Source organism: Lactuca sativa, chromosome 2, assembly GCF_002870075.4.
Source record: "Lactuca sativa cultivar Salinas chromosome 2, Lsat_Salinas_v11, whole genome shotgun sequence".
Lineage (NCBI taxonomy): Eukaryota > Viridiplantae > Streptophyta > Magnoliopsida > Asterales > Asteraceae > Lactuca > Lactuca sativa.
In genome coordinates this window covers 200314285-200326075 of record NC_056624.2, presented here as the reverse complement: position 1 = coordinate 200326075, position 11791 = coordinate 200314285, and the positions used below count along the sequence as shown (strand labels likewise).

Genomic DNA, 11791 nt, shown 5'->3' with positions numbered 1-11791 from the left:
TCGTTGGCTGCTATGAAGTGTGCACTCTTGGTGAAACGATCCACGACTACCCAAATCATGTCGTGACCGTTCTTCGTCCTGGGTAGTTTAGTCACAAAATCCATGGTGATGTCTTCCCATTTACCCATGGGTACAGGTAAAGGTTCCAAACTCCCATACGGTTTCTGATGTTGTGCCTTAACCCTCGCACATGTTACGCACTCGGCCACATACTTCGCAACATCGAGCTTCATCGTCGGCCACCAGTAGTAGGGTTTTAGGTCCCTATACATTTTAGTGCTACCGGGATGAATCGAGTACATGGTCTTGTGTGCTTCTTCCATCAGAAGATCTCTTATTCCTCCCGTCTTAGGTACCCAAATTCGATCTTGGAATACCTTCAGTCCTCGACTGTTTGTACCAAACACTAACGTTCTTCCTTTCGGTCATTTTTCTCTAAAGCTTCTTCTTGAGCTTTCCTGATACTTTCCACAATCGTCGAGACGACTTCAATTCTTAACGCTCTTGGCCTTTTCCTTTCCAGATTGACTTTCCGACTGAGAGCATCAGCAACAATATTTGCTTTACCTGGGTGGTAAAGTATCTCACAGTCGTAGTCCTTGAGAAGTTCTAGCCAGCGTCGTTGCCTCATGTTCAACTCCTTCTGATTAAAGAGATACTGGAGACTCTTATGATCAGTGAAGAGCTTGCACTTCGTGCCGTAGAGGTAATGCCTCCATATCTTTAAGGCAAAAACTACCGCTGCCAACTCCAGATCATGAGTGGGGTAGTTCTTTTCGTGCTCTTTCAATTGTCGAGATGCGTATGCTATCACCTTTTCTCTTTGGGTCAGAACACAACCCAACCCGACTCCAGAAGCGTCACTATAAACCGCGAAATCTTCGACTCCATCGGGTAGAGAAAGTATCGGTGCTTCACATAACTTCTCTTTAGCTTCTCGAATGCCTCATCGTGTTTCTCACTCCATGTATACGTAGCTCCTTTATGAGTCAAAGCTGTTAATGGAGCAGCTATCGAAGAAAAGCCTTGGATAAATCGTCGATAATATCCGGCTAATCCTAGAAAGCTTCGAATCTCCGTGGGACTCTTTGGACGTTCCCACTTCATTACAGCCTCGATCTTTGCGGGGTCAACCATTATTCCCTCCTGGTTAACAACATGACCCAAGAATTGGACTTCCCGTATCCAAAAGTCGCACTTGGAGAACTTTGCAAAAAGCTTCTCCTTCTTCAACACTTCTAATACTTCCCGTAGATGCTTGCCATGCTCCTCTTGGCTTTTCGAGTAGATGAGAATGTCGTCGATGAACACTATCACGGATTTATCGAGGAATGGTTTACAAACCCTATTCATCAAATCCATGAATGTTGCGGGAGCATTGGTTAGCCCGAATGACATAACCAAGAACTTGTAGTGTCCATATCTCGTTCTGAATGCAGTCTTCTCAATATCCTGCTTTCTCACCTTTAGCTGATGATATCCTGACCTAAGATCGATCTTTGAGAAGTAGCTCGAACCTTGCAGCTGATCGAATAGGTCATCAATCCTCGGCAATGGATACTTGTTCTTCACCGTTGCCTTATTCAGCTCTCGGTAGTTTATACACATTCTCATACTTCCATCCTTCTTCTTCACGAATAACACCGGAGCTCCCCAGGGTGATGAACTAGGTCGAATAAAACCGTTGTCCAACAGCTCCTGAAGTTGCGTCATGAGCTCCTTCATCTCCGTCGGTGCTAATTGGTAAGGTGCCTTTGCTATCGGTGTTGTTCCTGGTAACAAGTCTATACGAAACTCCACTTGCCTATCAGGTGGTAATCCAGGAAGATCTTCGGGAAAGACTTCCGGATAATCACACACAACCGGTATATTCTGCACCTCTTTCTTCTCCTTCTTGGCATCGATTACGAATGCCAAGTATGATGCACATCCTTTGGACAAACATTTCCTGGCTTTCATCAGGGAGATGATTCCAGAATTCACTCTGCGTTTGTCCCCATACACCATAAATGATTCTTTTCCGGGTGGGTTTACCTTTACTATCTTCTTTCGGCATTGAATCTCAGCATCGTTGGCGCTAAGCCAATCAATACCCAAAACGATGTCGAAACCGTTTAACTCTATGGGTAATAGCTCTTCGTGGAATTCGTTTCCGTTTAGGTCAATGACGATGTTCCTAATACGATTACTAACAGGTACGAATTTGCCACTGGCAACTTCTACAATCAGGGAATTATCTAGTTTTTCTACAGGAAATGCTAATTTCCCACCAAATTTATGCGACACAAAGGAGTAGTTGGCTCCGGAATCAAATAGTATATTTGCAGGCAAACCATTTACAAGAAAGATACCTGAAGCGACGTCTGCTGCCTCCCTTGCAGCCTCGAGCGTCATCTGGAAGGCTCTCGCCTTCAGCTTCGGTGGTATGTTGGGTCTTCCTGTCTCCTTCTTCTTCGGGCAGTCCTTCAAAATGTGCCCTTCTTCATTGCACCCATAACAGGCTTTCTGGTTGAGGGTGCATTCATTGGCGTAGTGCCTAGGCTTTCCGCACTTGTAACAAGTGACCCCTCCGTCACACTTCCCTGAGTGCTTCTTCTTGCACTTGTCACACCACTTCGCTTCTGATCCTCCTCCCCTTGAACCAGACTTCGAGAATCTACTCTTCTTGTTGGACTTCGAGGATCCATTGAACTTCCGTTTCTCACCAACCTCAGCCCTCTCCAGACCTCTTTCCTTTTGTTGGGTCTCCACGTTCTTAGCTGCTCGAACAGCTGATTTCAGAGTGGTTGCCATCTTGACTGTTGGGCCAAAGTCAGCCGGCAGTCCGTTTGTGAATTTCTCAATTTTGGAAAGTTCGGTTGGCACTAGGTATGGAAACAACTTCATCTTTTCCGTAAATGCAGCAACATAGTCATCGATGCTCATTCTCCCCTTCTTCAAATTTTGGAACTCATTGTTCAGATCAATCAGGTCTATCTCTGAACAGTACTGCGCCTTCAGTTGTTCCAAGAACTCATCCCATGACATTTTCAGAGCTTCTCCCCGTGGCATTGTATCTGCCAATAGCTTCCACCAGCTCAAGACTCCAGTTTTCAATTGTCTCACAGCGAAGACAGTCTTCTGCTTCTCGCTGCAGTCGCAGCTCTCAAACACCATCTCCATCTTGGAGATCCAGTCCATAATCTCAACAGGCTTTGGGCTTCCTGAGAGACTTGGTGGTTTCGCACCCAAGAAATTTTTGTACATCTGCCCATCCTTGTTGTTTCTACCTTCTGGGCCATCCTTTTGCTCACCTTGAGTCCCTACTTGGCTCACTTGGCGGCTATAGTTCCCTTCCTCAGATGGCTCGGGAACTGGCTCCGTCGATTCAACATGTATGGTAGGTTCGTCCCTATTTTCGTGGAGCATCCGTCTCATTTCTTCCCTTTGTTCAGCTAGCATAGCCTGAATCATGGCTTGAACTCCAGCCATGGTGACTGGCTCAGGTGCAACTTCTTCAACAACAGGTATTTGCTGAACCACTGGGGGTTGGTTCCTACCTCCATTTGCGTTCACGTTTCCACTACGGGTCCTTGCCATCTTGATCTATACACCGAATAAGGTGAATTTAGATCTTTATTTAGGATAGACGTTTTAAATTGTCCTTATCACTCCGAAACGTTTACATGCTAGTTCTAATATCGTAGTCGTACGTTTAGAATCCTAAACACATAAGGTTTCCAGATCCGGTCGGCAACAGACCACAGATCCGAACAATTAACAGCATATTATGCACAAAGCATTTAGCACATAAAAGCATTTTAGGCACAATTCCTAAAATAAGCTAGTGCTCACACCTCACAATCATCGCTTAGCATTCTAAGTTTAAGTCTATAAATCCTACAAATTTCTAGTTCGCTTAAACTAATGCTCTGATACCAACTGTGACATCCCCAAAATCACGGCCAGAAAAGACCGGTTTGTTTATGCTTTGTTTAAAAATCAGAGTTACATTTTAAATGAAAGTGTTGCGGAATTTGTCCAAAACAAAAATATGATAAAGATTTATCAAAAGCATTTCCATAGAAATGTATTTCATTAAAAGACTCGGGATGTCATGTTCGTACAGATCAAAAGCATAAACAGTACAATATAAGCCTTACTACATTATTTCATATCTACAGGCCTATATCCATAATCCCTCGTCCAAAACAGCACACCTATGCTCATGCGCCACTACTTGTAATACATAAAACTGAGTGGGTCAGGCTTGGGAGCCTGGTGAGCACACATAGGGTTTTCAACCTACAATAAATAAGTTTATTAATTTCATCGATCAACAATAATCCGATTACCCGTTCCCGTTATCCTCACTTTACGTCCCTAAACACCTACCATAAGGGACCTAGCCTAAGGATCATCATTGGGACGGACACTACTGCTAAGGGGATTCCTCAGCAATAAATGTCCTAAAGGCAACCATGTGGGGGATGGAGTACACCGGTGAACATATCGTTCACAAACACCTATAGGTTGCGAGCCTGCTAGTGTTCCACTGGACTGTCTAGAAGAGTCCATGGTTGTCATCCATACTCCGCTAGATGACAGAATCAACAGCATCAACATCGAGGCCTCTCATCATTTTATCACACATCACCTATTGCATCTACCCATGTTTTACCCCAACATTTTCGTAGATATAAAATACATATACAGTTTAAATCATTGAAAACATGTATAACAACGTTCATCTAGCATAGATAGCAAGTATTCAGATAATATGCACACATAGCACGTAATTTATATAAAATACTTCATATCTATGTGTAAGTTGAAAGTAACTATGCACTCACTTGTTAAGGTGATGATTCCAAAATCGGGCAGCGCTTGCTTCTAACGATTCTATTTTCCTTCGACGAAACCTAGAATTATTATCGCTAAATTTTAGTCTAATATTTACCGTGACCAACTATTAGTCTTATTATTATTATTATTATATAAGCGTTAAACAATATTTTCCAACCACTATGTACAGACAGGGGCCAGACATAAAACACCGGAGGGCAGGACCATTTTGGCATATAGCACTTCTGAAATCCAACAACCCTATGCGGCCCTTTAAACCAGATTCCCCGTACCGCGAGTAGTTAAAAAAAATATTATAACGACACTTATATAAGTTATAATAATAGCTCAAATATTTATTATAAGTTCATAATAACAATACTAATTTTAAATATAAGCTATATTAAAATAAGGTAAGCATAACTTACTTACAAGGGGGTTTTAGCTAGGAGTCGGGCTCTGCAGGGGCAGAACTTCGTCGCTGAATCTTTCTAAGAAAGATTCGTGCAGCGCTTCAGCGCTCACCTTACTATACTAAGCTACAGAAAGAGAAGTCGAATCACGAGGGACCGAAATACTCGGGGGATAAGGAGAGAAAGACTCTTGAATCAAGAGAATGGTGCAAGAAATATGAGAGCCCAAGGCTCTTATTTATACTAATTGAATTTTCAAAAACTACCCTCCATAATTACTTAATGACCTTTTAGTTATATAAACAACTAAACACCCCTCTATAATACTATTATAAATGGATTTAATGATATTTATACTAAACTAATGTCGAAAGAACTCAACATTAGTCTTATAATGACCGCATCGTCGATACCTTTCTAATGATATATACATATGTATATATATGTGTACATATACATGATTTATACTTTATTTTAATACGTAAATATGCTATTATAATTTGTAACTCGTTCATACGAACTCCGTTTTTGACGTTCTTTATATCCACGCGTAGGTGAAGACGTACTCTACAACTTTCGTTTAGATCACTAAGGCTAAATCTCGCTCTATCGTAAATTCACTATTCACGCTTCCCGGTATCGTGCCGGTTCTGTCGTGAAACTTCGACGGGTCATAACTTCTTCGTTATAACTCGGATTTCGGCGTTCCTTATATGCACGGAAACCTTGAGACATATTCTACAACTTTATGTAGAGATATCGGGATTATCTCACACTTTAATTTTGACGCTCATTTTTATTCTGTATTAATTATACATTTATAATTAAATAATAAACACATATAATTCACATAATACTCAAATATTTCATCTTTATTACTTCAAAAAGAGTTACAAGAGTTGACCTAGACTATTACATTGACAAAAATGCTTAGCCCTGAAACCCGGGCGTTACACAGACATCATGTCGAACATGAGATATGGATTGCCATCAATCTCATTTAGTGTTCACTTTTAGTAAGGCCTTAGATGTCTAACTCTCAACAAATAAGAGGGAAAAATCCCATATCGACTACATACGCCCACCAATGTAGTTCATGTCATACCTAACGTTGGCCCTTATGACCGCCTTCAACAGAACAACGTTAAACCATGTCAAAGCACAACAATCCCTACACTTCAAGTCCTAAATATGTATCTCAAGTCTAACAATACAAATATACAACCTTGATCAAAACATCACTTTTGACTATGATCCATAAAGTGATTTTGATGTGGGTCAAGTCCAATACGTATTTTCCTAATCAAGTACCTATGAAGTTGGTAGCAACTCTTGCTTTTCTCATATCCATGAGAATCCACCAATCCACTCATATTAGTCTTACCTCATAGATGCTCCCCCAACTATGAACAAATATGGACATTTGCAATAACCTAGTTATTCAACGATCCAAACATGCTAATATAGAACACAATAATTATTTAATGAAAGACTCATATCCAATATATCAACTCATTACAATATATATATATATATATATATATATATATATATATATATATATATATGTAACGCCCGTAGATCAGGGCTAGTCAATTTAGAGACAATAAGAGTCAAAAATGACTTTTTGATAGAAGATTATTTAGGATGAATAATCCTAACTAAGTTGTAGTATATGTTACAAGGTTTCCGTGCATATAAAGAACGCCAAAATCCGAGTTATAACAAAGAAGTTATGACCTGTCGAAGTTTCGCGACAGAACCGGCATGACACAGCGCGACGTAAAAAGTGAATTTACGTTAGAGCGATATTTAGCCTTAGCAATCTAAACAAGAATCGAAGATCTCGTTGTTGGTATCGAAGCGATAAAAAGTTAGGCGAGAACGGACGTCAAACGAAGAAGTTATGAATTTATAACGAAGTTTTCTGTCGCGGCCTATTAAAAATAAATAATAAAAATAAATGTCAAAATTAGCCGACGGAGTCTAAATGAAAGTTGTAGAGCGTAGTCTCTCCTTCGCGTGGATATAAAGAACGTCGAAAACCGAGTTCGTATGAAGAAGATATGAATTTCCGAAGTTTATTAATCATTTTGTATTTAAATTTAAAAGAAAATTCGGAAGCATTATCCAAAGGAGTCACCGGTCTGATCCGAGGTACGCGTCGCGTACTCAAGTATGCCCCGCGTACTCCGAAGTGTCGACATTCGCAGCAAGTGGCTTCGGATAACGAACGCCATGACGCATTCGGACCAATACGCCCCGCGTACTGGTGTACTCCCCGCGTACTCCGAGGCTCCAGCCTCTTATAAATAGGATGCGAAGGTAGCCGACCCAATTGCCAATTTCTTCTCTTCTCTCTCCCGTTTTGCATCGTTTTGCGTGCCAGAAATACCCTGAAGCCCCGGTATTATTCTCTAGCCCCAAGGCAAGTCCCGAGATCCCGAAGATCCCGAGAAGTGCGGTTCCCGAGCCGAAGCTCTGCCCGGGAGAAGTTCGATTTTTGTGGAGATCTTCCAGATCTGCGGTGGATTACTACTTCTGCAAGTCGTAGTGCTGTCCGATCATCTTCTGATCAAGTGAGTGTATACTACCTTTCATAAACACGATAATAATACAAGTGTGGTTTGAGTGTATTAAGTATATTGTTGTTTATATGTATGGGTGTGAAGTTACCTTCTTCTAACACATAAATATGAAGTATTTGCTATGAAATACGTGCTATGTGTTTATATGTTATTTGTCTATTTGAGATGGGCATGGAAATTGGAGTTTTATACAGGTGTTAAATGATTTAAACTGTGTAAGTATTTATATCTACAAAAATTGTTGGGTAGAACATAGGTAGGTGGAATAGTTGGTGACTATGGAGTTAGCGCCTATTGTATAAACCTTGGTGAATATGGAGTTAGCATCTTTTGTATAAACCCTGGTGACTATGGAGTTAGCACCTATTGTATAGACCTTGGCGACGATGTGACTTCGTGCCTATTTGATGAACCTTGGCGACTATGGAGTTAGCGCACGTTGAGTAAACTTTGGCGACTATGGAGTTGGCGCTTGTTAAATAAACCTTGGCGACTATGGAGTTAGCGCTTGTTAAGTGAACCTTGGTGACTATGGAGTTAGCGCCGCTTGAGTGAACCTCGACGACTATGGAGTTAGCGTCTGATAACTATGGATTTAGTACTCGATAGATAAACTTTGGTAGCAATGGATTTCGTGCCGATTCCTTAGGAATAAGTGAATGAAGGATAGTTGGTTCTTAGGGTGGAACCTTAAGAAGATAATGGGGATGGGTATTTGGGTTGATTGTTTGATAATTGAATATAATAAATGTATTATTGTGGGTTGAAAACCCTATATGCTCACCAGGCTCCCAAGCCTGACCCACTCAGTTTTCTTTTCATTACAGGTAATGACACAAGAATATAAGTCGGCGGACTTGACGAGAGATTTTGGATTATAGATCAGTAGTTGAATAACTATTGTAAGGTCTATTTTATATTGTTTATGCTTTTGGTCTGTAACGAACATGACATCCCGAGGTTTTATTATTTAATGAAAATACATTCTCTTTGAGAAACGTTTTGATAAATTTTATCATATTTTATTTTGGGAATAAATTCTGCAACTCTTTTAATCAAAAGATTACTCTGATTTTATAAAAACAAAGCATAAACAAATCGGTCTTTTCTGGCCGTGAAATTGGGGATGTCACAATATATATATATATATATATATATATATATATATATATATATATATATATATATATATATATATATATATATATATATATATTGTTTTTATTGTTCCAATATCCAACTTGACTTTCATGCTTTAGCTAATGAAGGATCTTTGTTAAGTGGATCTGACAAACCTAACTTGTATAAACTTTGCGAATACAAACATTTTCATATATATATATATATATATATATATATATATATATATATATATATATATATATATATACATATATAGAGAAAATATCGATAATGTATTAGATGCTTAACTATGACTTAGATACCAATACTTGCGTAATGGGATTACTCATAGTCATAATAAACTATACATTAATCATCTTTGTATGTGGTTCTCCAAACCACAATGTACAACTCTGATGTGTAATTGTAACTAAAATCCACATAGAAACACTATCCATGTAACTTCTCTTTATTCATAATGAGAACACGCCCGATTGAGAAACATCTCAATTTATTTGTAAGTTTAGCATATGTGAAAAAACCTTAAACATAGCTTCCTTTCAAATACTCTGTAGATTAGGAATATTCCTCTAGTTCTTGCAAGCACTTTAGAATGTTCCATTAAGTCACACAATGACTTATTCTCGGATCATAACGGTATCATTTGACATGCTCTAAGCATACGACTTATTTGGCCTTTATACATAATTATGAAAAATATGATTAATCCAATTGCAACAACATATGGAATACAATCATATTATCTAGTTCAAAACATTTGCACTAGATTTTTGCTCAAAATCATGTCATGTGGTACTTGACAAGATAACTCTCTTAGTGCCTTTTATCTTAAGCTCTTTAAGATCCTTGACACTTAATGCAGTTTTACTTAATCCTTTAAGTTGACATGATCTATCTATATCGATCTTTATTCCAGGTATTAGTATGTCGATTCCATATAAGACTAGGAATGTAAATGCACTCCCACTAGCTTTGTATAAAACACAAGAGTATATTTGAATTATAATTAAATCACATTATGTAATTATCTTATAAGAAAGAAGATTCTTACTTTGAGATGTTATCTTTAATCTGCAAGCCATTAGTACCCTCAGTGAACCTGATGTGCACGTTTTGCATGATTACTTGAAGAATCCTCTTAAGGAAAACAAGGTTGTTAAAGATCTCATCAACTTTGAGAATGTACATTTGGCTTTCCTTGAAACAATTGTGGAGAATGATGCGGCTGTCCAAGAGGAGGTAGAGGAAGTTTGGAAGATAAAGGGGATCTTAAAACTTTGAATGATGATAATCATTACTCTTCTATTGAATCACATATGCTAGATCAAGAAGAGATGTCAATCAAAGGCAAAAGAACCAAGCCTCGTCGAGTCCATGTTGGCGACTCGGCGAGTCGAGTTGGGTTTTCTCGAATTCCAGCTAATTACTTCTTCTGTTCGCACTTTGTTAGGATTCTTCTGGATAGAGGCCAGAGGAGTGTAGATTGGCTCAGAATCTGTTGTTATTGCATTCACATGCGCCATTCTTGGATTTTGCTAAGTATTGCTAGGAAGCTCACCGGGTGCTCTTTGGTTGATTCGTTATGCCAGCTGACCTAGCTGTTTTTCAAAGTTATGAATAGATGCTTGCTGATTCCTAAGCATATTTTGCTGATCCTTCATCATAGCTTGATGTTCTCTAAGCATATTTCGTTGCTCTTTCATTTCAGCATCTGTATCATTGTGCCTCTTCTTAGACGCGGCTACAAATCTTGTGAATATATCTTCCAAGTCACATTTCTTCTCCAGCATCGGTTCCTCTTTTTGATAAAGGCCCCTTTCTTTTTGCTTAAATTTCTCCTCCTTTGCCTTTTTGTACTCCTCATAAGGAAGCCAATCCTTCTTGGGTTTCCACCAATTGTCATCATACATATCACCACTTGAATAGCACACTTGCACCCTCCGGTTCCCGTTCTCGTCAAGATCACAATCTTTAGTGAGATGAGGCCCTCTACAATTCTCACAACTGACCCTAATGGCATGGATGGATTGGTCCATCTTAGTCATTCTTCGATCCACACTCTCTAGTTTAGCCATCATTGCTGCCATGCTATCATTAACCGAGTTCACCACCCCCCGACTTAGTTCATTCCTTGGGTTATGGTATTCTCTAGAGTGCTTAGAGAATTCTTCAATTAGTTCTTTGATTTCCGGGGGCGGCTTCTTTGTGAGAGGTCCTTGCAAATCAAGGAGTTGCCTTGTGGTCACATTCACTCCATCATAGAAAATGGAGACTTCTTGTTGGCTATTAAGATCATGATGTGGGCAATTCCTTAGTAGTCCCTTGTATCTCTCCCAAGCCTCATAAAGTGACTCTCTAGCTTGTTGTTCAAAATTAGCTATGGTTTTCTTCAACTTGGCTATTTTTGAGGGAGGGCAAAATTGATCAATAAATTCTTCTTTCATCTTACCCATGTGGTGATGGATCCGAGAGGGAGTGATTTCAACCAATCCTTCGCAGCTCCTTTAAACGTGACGGGAAGCATACGGAGCAAAACGGTTTTGCTAGACATATTTGTAACATTAAAGTAGTCGGCTACATCATTGACCTCGTCTAAGTGCTTGTAAGCGTCTTCGTGATCTTTCCTGTAGAAAGAGATTTCCTTATGTTGAGCAAGTATGTGGCCCTTTAGCTCGAAAGTGGCAGTGGCAGGAATGATGGGTTGCATAAGTCCCGGGCCGGTATAATCTTTTATCCTTTTCTTCCATTCTCCCATGGGGACTTCATCAATGTTCGCCATGGTGTTAGTGGGTTCGTCTCCAAAGTCGCTTTCTTCTTCGGATT

General features: G+C 39.6%; 1 non-coding gene across 1 annotated transcript; it reads left to right on the top strand.

Moving 5' to 3' along the window:
• Positions 1-11257: 11257 nt before the first annotated feature.
• On the top strand, positions 11258-11364 carry LOC111916454 (small nucleolar RNA R71). The gene has a single exon (XR_002858523.1). It is a non-coding gene; the product is annotated as a small nucleolar RNA R71 (small nucleolar RNA).
• Positions 11365-11791: the final 427 nt, after the last annotated feature.